The sequence below is a fragment of the Eupeodes corollae genome, chromosome 3, assembly GCF_945859685.1.
Source record: "Eupeodes corollae chromosome 3, idEupCoro1.1, whole genome shotgun sequence".
In the NCBI taxonomy this organism is placed as follows: Eukaryota; Metazoa; Arthropoda; class Insecta; order Diptera; family Syrphidae; genus Eupeodes; species Eupeodes corollae.
Genome location: NC_079149.1, coordinates 1,574,454 through 1,584,915, shown reverse-complemented (window position 1 = coordinate 1,584,915; position 10,462 = coordinate 1,574,454).

Sequence of the window (10,462 nt, the reverse complement as noted above, 5' to 3'; positions counted from 1 at the left end):
TATCTCCACTCTTCATAAAAACGTTGAAGCTGCAAGTCGATTACATTCTAAAAGTACAGAATATGCCTATCAATCTCTTACCAAAAAAAGCAGCTTTACAAGCGATACAAAGCAAAAACAGGATGGGTAAAAAAAATGGATTGGGCTAGCAGAAGATACAGGTGTAAATTTAAATCTCAGTGAACAAAGTACATGGAAATCGTCACTGTACCAGATAATAAGGCGTCTGAATGAACATTTTAGAAATGTGTTTACAGAACAGGCATCCAGCTCACTTCATCAGATGATCTATAACAGGCTGAATTATAATCTTAATGAAAGAAACTACTTCCGGAACATAAATACTGTAGAGCAAATCTCCAACATGTTTCGGCTAAGAGGTGAACTGCTTAACATAAATTACGTTCCACATCGCAAAGATCTTCCACTGCTATGTGATATTTACAACATGGATGAACGAGAGGATATTTTTCATTTTGTTGGAAGTTGTCCAGTCCTGAGAGAAACTAGAAGAAATGTAGGTACTTGGTAGAGACTTTTTATCCGAAATCGAAACTTTAGCTCTCTTAAATGAAGTAGATGTGTCTAAAATGCTTATATATTGCAAAACAGCACACTTATTTAAAGAAGCAGAGTTAAAGATAAAAAATTTTAGTTAACACAACTGCAATTTAATTAATTACAAAAACTTTAATACAGTTAAAACTTTATCAATCAGGCAGACGGCAAAACGTTGCTTTCAAGATTGGTAATAAAATTGTACAAATAATTGCAAGTAAATAAAATCTATCTAATCTAAAAAATCAAATCTAATCTATCTTTTGAAAAATAATGTTATCAATATTCACTCAAATTTTGAAAAAAATCTAATTGACAGTTTTCTTACGAAAAATATAAACCCAAAAAAAAAACAGTACTTAAACTTGGTAAAAATTCACTTTCGACTAAAAGTCTTTCCAAACTTTTTTGATTTCACAGAAAATATTATTTTCAATATTTAGTAATTTTTTATAAAAATCCAACAGTCCGTTTTTTCATTAAAAAAAATTAAATCTACAAAAAATAGTACGAAAATTTGGTAAAAATTGATGTTCGGTTCCCTATATCTCTCAAATTAATTTCATTCATCCAATTTGTATTTGGTTATACAAGAAATAAAAAAAATTAAGAAATGCTACTAAAATTGGTAATAATTTGTTTTCCATAAAAAATCTATTAAACAATACTAGATTTTAAAACTAAACAATTTCTTGATATGAAAAATATTGTTGGTAATTTTAAAATTTTTAAGAATAATTCAACTGACAACTCTTTTAAAAACTTTTATCAGTGTTGGTCGAATCCCAAGCTCTTTTTTATTCATTAAAAGTAGCTTATTATGGACCTATTATTATTTGACGTCATCATTTTTATTATGATAATATTATTTCAAAAAATACAGAACATGTGTCTGCAATGTGACTTTACAATAAGTTTCTGACTACTGAAGTAAGCTCCTAAAAACCTTTTCCTTTCTTCGCCCTTAGAAAAAATCAATAAGTGTGCGTTAATTTCGTAAAAATTCGAGGTTTTATTAATTTATTATGATTTTTCTTATTTTTAGACTAGTAACTCCAATACCAATAAAGTTAAGAAACTTTTTACGTTTTTTTTCTGAGAATATTACTTACTAGATAGTCTTAGCTTATCTGTTATTATAGATACTATAAAAATACGGTATTTTTAAGACTTTGTTCTTTTGCTTGTTTCTATTTTACTTACTTTTTTTTAAAGGGTGGTTGCTTGTTTTTGTATACTTACCTAAGTTACATTTTTTTATTGTTGCAAATAATTTGAAAAGTTCCTAAACACAAATTGTAGAACTCAAAACTTCCTACATTTTTGTATTGATAGATAATTTCTGTTAATAACTTCTTATAACACTTTATATCGCTTTTAAATACAAAATTATTAAATTTGTCTATGTTAGCTGCATAAGCCGTATTACTGCCATCAACACAACAAATGTCATTAGGGGGGGTTTTGAGTAAGTGTTAAACGAATAGAAAAATTGTAAAATAAATCCAACAATTTTTGTTTAATTTTTGTGTGTAAAACATGATTGGAGTTCTGGCTCTAATTCAGACTTCCACATTTTGTTTCTTACCAAATTATTTGGATTAAATTACACATTTTAGCCAATCAATTTAAGATGTGTTAACCTAATTAAAAGTTGAATACATGCATTTCTTAATAAAATATAGGTAGGTGAATGCGGAAATAGCGAAACACCCTTTAAACTTATAATTTAAAACTATTAAGTCTTAAATGAGTTAGGTACCTTTAAGGAAAAATATACTCAAATGCTACGATACAAAAGATATCAATACCGATCAATGCCAGTGGTTAGATTTTCAATTTCCTTCCGCCCAATATCGACTTAAACCTAGACTTCTATTTATGTAATTGTACCCTCAACCCTCGTCGTCACGTCGCTTTGAAGTTGCGCCAAATTTTGTGAGAACTTGAGGAATGGTTGTTTCGGGCGAACCTCCATGACTAATTAAAAAGTATTTTATTTTTGTTTTATTCTTTTAAGAACACATTCCGCCACCCGTGAAATTAAAATTACGTTGACTTTGTGCGACTTTTAAAAGATTCTTCAAACTCTCTTCTCCGTCGCCGCCGCCGCGCCGTCGTCATATCGTCGTCAGTAGTCATATCGACCGGCTGTTCTTGTTCCAGTTCCAGTAGTATGCCGCTGATTTTCTTTTACTTTTTCTGTGTTTTTTTTGTTGTTGCTGTTTGTCTGTCGGCAAATTGAATTTTGAAGTCAATTTAACAAGCACATGGAACATAAGATCGAACATGACCATGACGAATTATGCGCTTCTGAGTAAAAGTCCTTTAAGCCAATGTTGAACAGGAGATAACAATAAGGGTAACGGAATCGATGACAGCAACAGAGGGTAATACCTTACCAATGCATGACGCACGTAGGGGTAGAGCCAGTATGTCGTCCTTAGCAGCGTGTGCCTTTTTAAAATTCATTCAACTTTTCTTTTTCTTTTTTGAACACAATGCAAAAAGATAATGCATTCAAAACCAATTGCATCATCAGGGTGTCATCTGGATGGGTTTCTCGAATGATGTACTTTTGCACAGTTGCAAGGATGCTGCTGCTGTTCAATTTCGTTATCTCTATGTCCACACAGTAGCGCAGGTGAAAATGTGTTTTTTGGAAAGGGAAATTGAAGATGGTGATAAAAAAAGAAAAACATTTATAAGATTTTTCTGTATATTGTGCCGAAGTTGTTAAATATGCACCTTTTGGCGTTTTTCTGAAACGATATCTATTTAAGAATAGTTAATGGTTTTTAGGATACGGCAACAACCGAACCTATAGAAAAAATGTTTGGTATGTTAACCGTTTAAGAGTATCAAACATTTCTCAAAATTACTTTTTCTTTTCCTTTGTATAATTGTTTTTATTTTCTGCTTAATGAAGTCCAAAAATGGTTTTAAGATCAAAAAGTATAAAGATATGATTTTCACAATTTGATCGATCTTATTTCTTCTACCGAATGAAACTACAATGAATAATAGAAATATTAATAAATTGAAAAATTGTTTGAAAAACTTGTACTTTTCCTAACGCTCGCACTGTGTTTAAATAAAGGGTACTAATAACCCCTTTAGTGCTTGTGAATATAAAAAAAAACATTGAATATTGAGGATATTTAAAAGCCATTTTCAAAATACAATAACTGGAAAAATGTAATTATAACTTTTATTCTAATCACACATTATTCTGTTGTTGATTTGGAAACATTGTTAGATTTTACAAAATTTTCAGGATTTGTCAAAAGCTGTAAATTACCTGATAACAGGTAAATAGTTTTTCAAAATCCTACTATTTATTGCCAAACAGTTATCTGATTAGATTATTTATTCTCTATGACAATGAAAAAACTGTCAGCAAGTGTCATATGTCTAAAACAACGACATATGACAGTTTGAATATCAACGTAGTGAACAAAATTACGTTTTAAATTGAAAGTTAACATATTTTACGGAAAGACCATAATATTGTAAATGTCTGGTTCGAGAATATTTGTCTTGAGGTTAAACTCATATAAAATTAAAAAAATCAACAAATTTTCTAGCGGAGAAGTATGTATGTAGTTTATTTTTCAAATTAAAATTCTACACGAGTTTCATTTTGCCTGAAATTAATCTAAACTTAAAAAAAAGCTAAAGCAAATTTTGATGTATACCTACCCTCCGACCCAATGATAATATCTTCAACCTTCAGGGCCTTTGTTTTAGTTTTAACTTTGATTTTGAACCATCATTAAATCATCGAAGTTTTGGATGGTGATGATGGCTAAGATGATGATGATGGCGTTTTGGCAGGGGTCGAAGTCATTATCTCCTTTTTTTCTGACCACTTTGTTAATGGAGTTTTTGATTTGATTGAGGTTGCGTGTTTTTGATTGCATATTATGCCTTCATAAGCCGCAATTTTGAGTCGAACATCATAGAAAATTATTTAAAAAAAAATAAGTTTACTCAAAAAAATGATGGACTGTATAGATAGGTATATACATATGGGTGTATTATCTTTGCCACGGTGCGCTATATAACAGATACCAATCAAGCACCAAGTCCATCTCTATAATATAGTCCATGGATGGACCATGAACACACGATGATAATGATGAGGATGATGCTAGTGATTATACCAATCAGTGGAAGTGGTACAATCAAAAGGGACCAACACATCACACAAAAAGAAAGAGGCATAAGAAAGGCAGGTCTGGGATTTCAGACTTTAACAACAATAAAAAAAATACCATTTTCAATATTAGGTATATACCTCTACGCCGGTATACCTACATTTATACCTTCATTGGGTGAGTGTATAAAAGATATAGGGTATAAAACGGTGCTAAGGCAGTAAAGAAATGCAAAAAGGAAGATGAACCCAAAGAACATATCTATTTGTTGAGGTTGTAAACGAAAAAAAGCAAGATTATAAAGAAACAACTTGGTCGCTGGATCTTGCCCTTAAATTTGTAGATACCCACTCAACATTTTATTGGGGGTCTAATTATTTCATAACCTTTTTTAAGGTTGATGCTTCTTAAAGCCTTATTTAATCAATAATAAGTGTGGGAATTAGAAAAGGAGTTAGGGGTTAGAATTGTAAATAGATATAAATGACTTTAAGCAAAAATGATAAAACAGACAAACAAAATTTAGTGGCAGTGAACAACAGTAAATACTTACTTACTTACTTGCTTAAGGTGGCGCTACAGTCCTGTGTGAACTAGGGCCTCACCCAACAAACTTCTCCATCTAGCTCGGTCCCTAGCTAGATGTCTCCAGTTTCGCGCTCCAAGTTGGGTGAGGTCACCTTCCACTTGTGCGCGCCACCTGATCCGCGGTCTTCCTCTACTGCGCTGTCCTGTGGGTGCGGATTCGAAGACTTTCCGGGCCGGAGCATTGGTTTCCATTCGCTCTACGTGACCCAGCCATCTTAGTCGTTGGACTTTTACTCTTCTTGCTAAGTCTACGTCGCTGTACAGCCCGTACAGTTCGTCGTTCCATCTTCTCTCCACTCCCCTTCGATGCATACGGGACCGTAGATCACACGAAGAACTTTTCTCTCGAAGCGACCCAAGGTGCTTTCATACGCTTTTGTCGTGGTCCATGCTTCTGCACCGTATAGCAGGACGGGGATGATAAGGGTCTTATATAGCAACACTTTGGTCCCTCGAGAGAGGACTTTAAAACTCAATTGCTTTATTAGTCCAAAGAAACAGCGGTTAGCAAGAGTTATTCTGCGTTTGATCTCAGCGCTGGTGTTGTTTTCTGCGTTTACAGCGGAGCCTAGGTAGACGAAGTCCTTGACTACCTCAAAGAACAACAGTAAATAGTGAGTTTTATTTCTCGACTAATTGTTATTTAAAGACTTTTCAAACTAAACTAAGTGAAAATCCCGGATACTTTAAAAATGAAATTCTATACTTTACATATTTGAAACTTCTCCTCTGTCTCCTATATTTTCCACCTTCACCAAATGTTCATCACTAACGATTTTTGAGTACCTAGTACCAGCGTTACCACTTTACTTCAATTGAAGTAGATCTACTTCTTTTTTTCAAATAAATTTAAAATCTACTTCCTACTTCGCACCATCATCAAAATATTGAAATCTACTTCATTTTCAGTATCTGGTTTTTTACCTACTTCAATTTTAATAAAAATAGACAGAATCTTCTCCTTTTTTCTCTCACTCTTGTATGTAGTCTAAAACTTTCTAGAGAATTGAAAATCGCTTGAGTATTTGCATTTGCAGTTAAGTTACGTCTTATCTAGTGTATTCTAGTGTAACCCTTTTGTCATTTTCGACATACATGAAAGGGTCTAGAAGGACCTTTATCATAATTTCTAGTAAAAATGGGCTGTTGAAAATGTCTAGGCCGTATTTCAATAACAACGACTTGATTTCAATAGACGAAAACTATTTATTGTTTTTGTTTCGTTTTCAAAGCTTATCGATCTCCCAATAACAAATTTACATAGTTTGATTTTGTAAATATCTTTATCTATCATACATAAAGGGCCTGTATTGCAATTTTTGCGTTCGTATACAAATTCAAATTCGAGATTTTAATCAAACATAACATTACGACGGTAGAGAAGACGAAAAAAGTGGTCCCCCGATTTTTTCAAACTAAGAATAACATTTGTTTCAATACAAATTTGTACGGTCAAAAATCGATAATTCGATTTTTGGTTCAAAAACAAATCGATTGATTTTTTTAAATTCTTGCTAAAATTTGTGTTCTTAGTTTAGCTTCTTCCAATATAAAAAATATATAAAGGTTATCCCATCCCAGCTAGAACCGTTATTTTGTTTTTGAGTTTTCTCAAGAACTAAGATATTTTTTTTTCTGCCAAAAATATCATTGTTTTTATTTTCAATTCAAGAACGAATTATTATTTTTTTTCGAAATTTGATTTCTTGAAAATGGGTTATCATTTTTAAAAAAATTGAAATGCCAGTCGTCTAATAATAAGTTCAAAATTATATACCAAAAATATTATTAAACTGAAATTCAAAAACGATTTTAAAACGCATATTCAAATTTTTTTTATTTTTTCTTGAGAAACCAAATGGCATTTACATTTTTGAAAACAAACGTTTTTGCAGGTACGTTTTAATTCAATACAGGAAATAGTTTTACACAGACATTTTTGAATACATGAGCGAGTTCATGCGAACCAGTCGTGCATTTTATTTTTTTCTGTTTGTTAATGTTTTAAGTTGTGCCCTAGTCTTATTTTGGATTTGATTGTTTGTTTTCAATATGAAAAGATATTTTCAAGTTTGTTCAAAAACAAAGATAAAAGGTTTTTTGATGTACTAAAATTGTAGTACGATTACAATAATAACTATTTCTTGAAGAACTCGTCATTTGCAATAAAAACATCTTTAAGTCATTTGATATGACCAACACGAGCCCAATCTTTGCTTTTTCGTTGTTAACAACCAAGATTTAATTTAAGAAATGTTACATTAACATATTGAAGGATATGATATGGAGCCTTAAATAATTATTTTTTTTTCTATTTTTTTTATTGAAATACTGTAATTTAAAAATATGAAAAAGTTAATTTTTGAAATCTACTTCCATTTTTCTCAATCTACTTCACTTTTTTCCTAAAATCTACTTCCACTTTTTTTTTGAGAAGTGGTAACGCTGCCTAGTACTCGTGGCGTGACGGTGATTGCATAGGATTGTTAGCCAGGGGTCTTGGGATCAATCTAATCAAATCTAAAGTATATTTTTACCGGTACTGCCTCCTGCAAGGAATTGAGAAAATTCTTGAATTAAAAGTGCAAAGCCGTTAGGATTCGCCTTAAGACTGTAGTACCCCCCATTCTTACGACATTACTGGTACACAGGAGTGGTTGAGAGTTGTAAGTCACTATAGGCCCTAGTTCTTAACAAATTGTTGCGCTATCTAATTTATTTATTTTAACGATTTTTGAACTTCTCATTATATCACAAACGTTTATTTGTAGATTTTCTGAACAAGTTGTCAAAAGACAAACACAAATATTGCTTCTAGCTTATTGTAATTTTGAAATCCGCTTTTTTCTTTTTATACTGCTTGTGAAGGGTTTATAAGGATCCATATAAATAAAGGCAATTAGGAATTAGGGACACAATTACAAAGGAGAAACTCAAGGCCATTGGTTTAAATGTCTGCACAGTCAATGAGTGCGAAAAATTAAGCCTAAAAGCGTTCTACATTCGTGTGGTGTGACTAGAGAGAAATTATCTTCTGTCCTTAATAGTAAGAATAATATAAGAAAAGTCTATTACTGTTTTTCTTAAACAGGTCTTATTGAAATTTAATAATGATGAACTTTGAGGTTTAATTTTAATTTACAATTTAAGCTGAACTTAAACAATCATCAAAACTCGACTTGTTCATCAGTTTAGTTTTTTGAAGTAGTTTTCAACTTAAAAGCTAAAAATGCCAAGAATGGATCTGTAAGAACCGCGAAAGACGAGCACTGAAAGTATGATGAAAAAAGTTTAGACGTAGTAAAGACTTATATTATTTATTTAGTAACGAAGTTCACTTTCAATTAAAAGTAAGAAAAACATCTCAAAAGCAAAAAAAATAAGACTAAATCAGCGATATTGCGCAAATTGGAAAAAAATCTATAAAAACGAGCTAAAAGCGACTGACTTAAAATATAGAGTGTTTAATGCTACTGTCCAAGCTATCCTGTTTTATGGTGCGCATGTATGGGGAGTATAAAACTATGGGCTAGTTGAAAGCCTTTAACGGTTTTTCTTAAGAAACCTATTCTTTTTGCCGATAAAAGCCCCAAAAAATTTGTTTTATTTGGAAACAAGTCTTCCATCACTGTTTATTTCAACCCTTAAACTGAATACTGACTACATTGTGAGAGTGCTAAATATGGAAGAGCATAGACTATCAAGAAATGTAATGGAGCATGAGAGAGAGGATGTATTACACTTCGTAGGCGCTTGTCCAATGCTGACGGAGATAAGACGTGTTCACTTTGATAAAAGCTTTCTGCAAGTTAAAGAGATTATAAACTATCTGAATGGTGTGAGTTAAATGCGCCTTTATGAATTCTACAAAGTAGCGATAAAATATAGAGCTCGAATCATCGATGAACATTTTTGATCCAAACCATTAAAGGTTTAAAAAATCCATTCACCGAATACATTTTTGGTTTTGATTTAACTAATCTAAAAGTCCCAAAAAAAAGGACCTACAATTTAATATAAATAAATACAATATATAAACAGGAATGCCCCTCAGGCAGACGACAGCCCATGTCATGTCTTAAACATTTATTCAAAAATTGTAACAATGTATATATCAAAATGGTAATCACAGAATAAAGAATATTTATCCATTTATCTCAACGAAAGTTGAAGATGAAAAATGTCATGTTTTTCTTCCTCTCCAAACCCAATTTGGATGAAACGGTTGGTATAGTTAGAGCTTATGAATACCCTCATACCCACACTTCATTGGTTTTGAATATATTCACAATATTCACAATGTGTTGCAAATATTGCGCCTGGTAAAGCAGTCCACATTCCTGAAGTGCGGCTAAAAAGAGAGGTTCTTTTAAGAAGATTCTATTGATGTTTCTCTTATGCGGTTTTATCGTACACCGGCATGACTTTTTTTGAGCATTTTTTTAAAAATTATCTTAAACTTTAATCCATGATTTAAGCTGCAATTTAACAAATATTAAAATTCGAGTTGTTTATGTCCTAAATGTGTATCTAAAAGCCACAAAGCAAGTTTCGTCCTCTTCAGGCTCAATCTTGATAAATTGGAGGTAAAGTTAGAACTTATCTTCCTACCTCAGTTCTAATCTTTCGAGGCCAATACTTAACCTTAACGCTTCTATGTCATGTCAAAAACTCAAACAAACCCATTATCATAAGGGCATCTCTTAAATCTATACAAAAAAAAAACGATGCGTCTGCCATTGATTTATCCTCGTCCCGATTGCATTTGAGTGTGTGTTAGTGTTCGTATATTTGTATCTCACATCATCATCATCCTCCCATCCCATCCCATCCTATCCCTCACCCAGATAAAAATGAACAACAAAAAAAAAAAAACAATAAAAACAAACGCACATTTTGACCCATTAGAACATCGTGGATAATAAAATAGAAAACAAAATCCGAAGCCATAGAAAACACAAAAACTGAGGGTGAAAAACTGAACACTACAGAAAAAAGAAGAAGAAGCAGCAGAAGCAACACAAGGAAGACAGAGAAGCAGCAATCGATTGCATCTACAACAAAGCAATCTACATTACCAACAAAAACAACAACAAAACAGAGACACACTGAAACTGAACGTCCGTCCGATCCGAACCGACAACGACGACGACGAC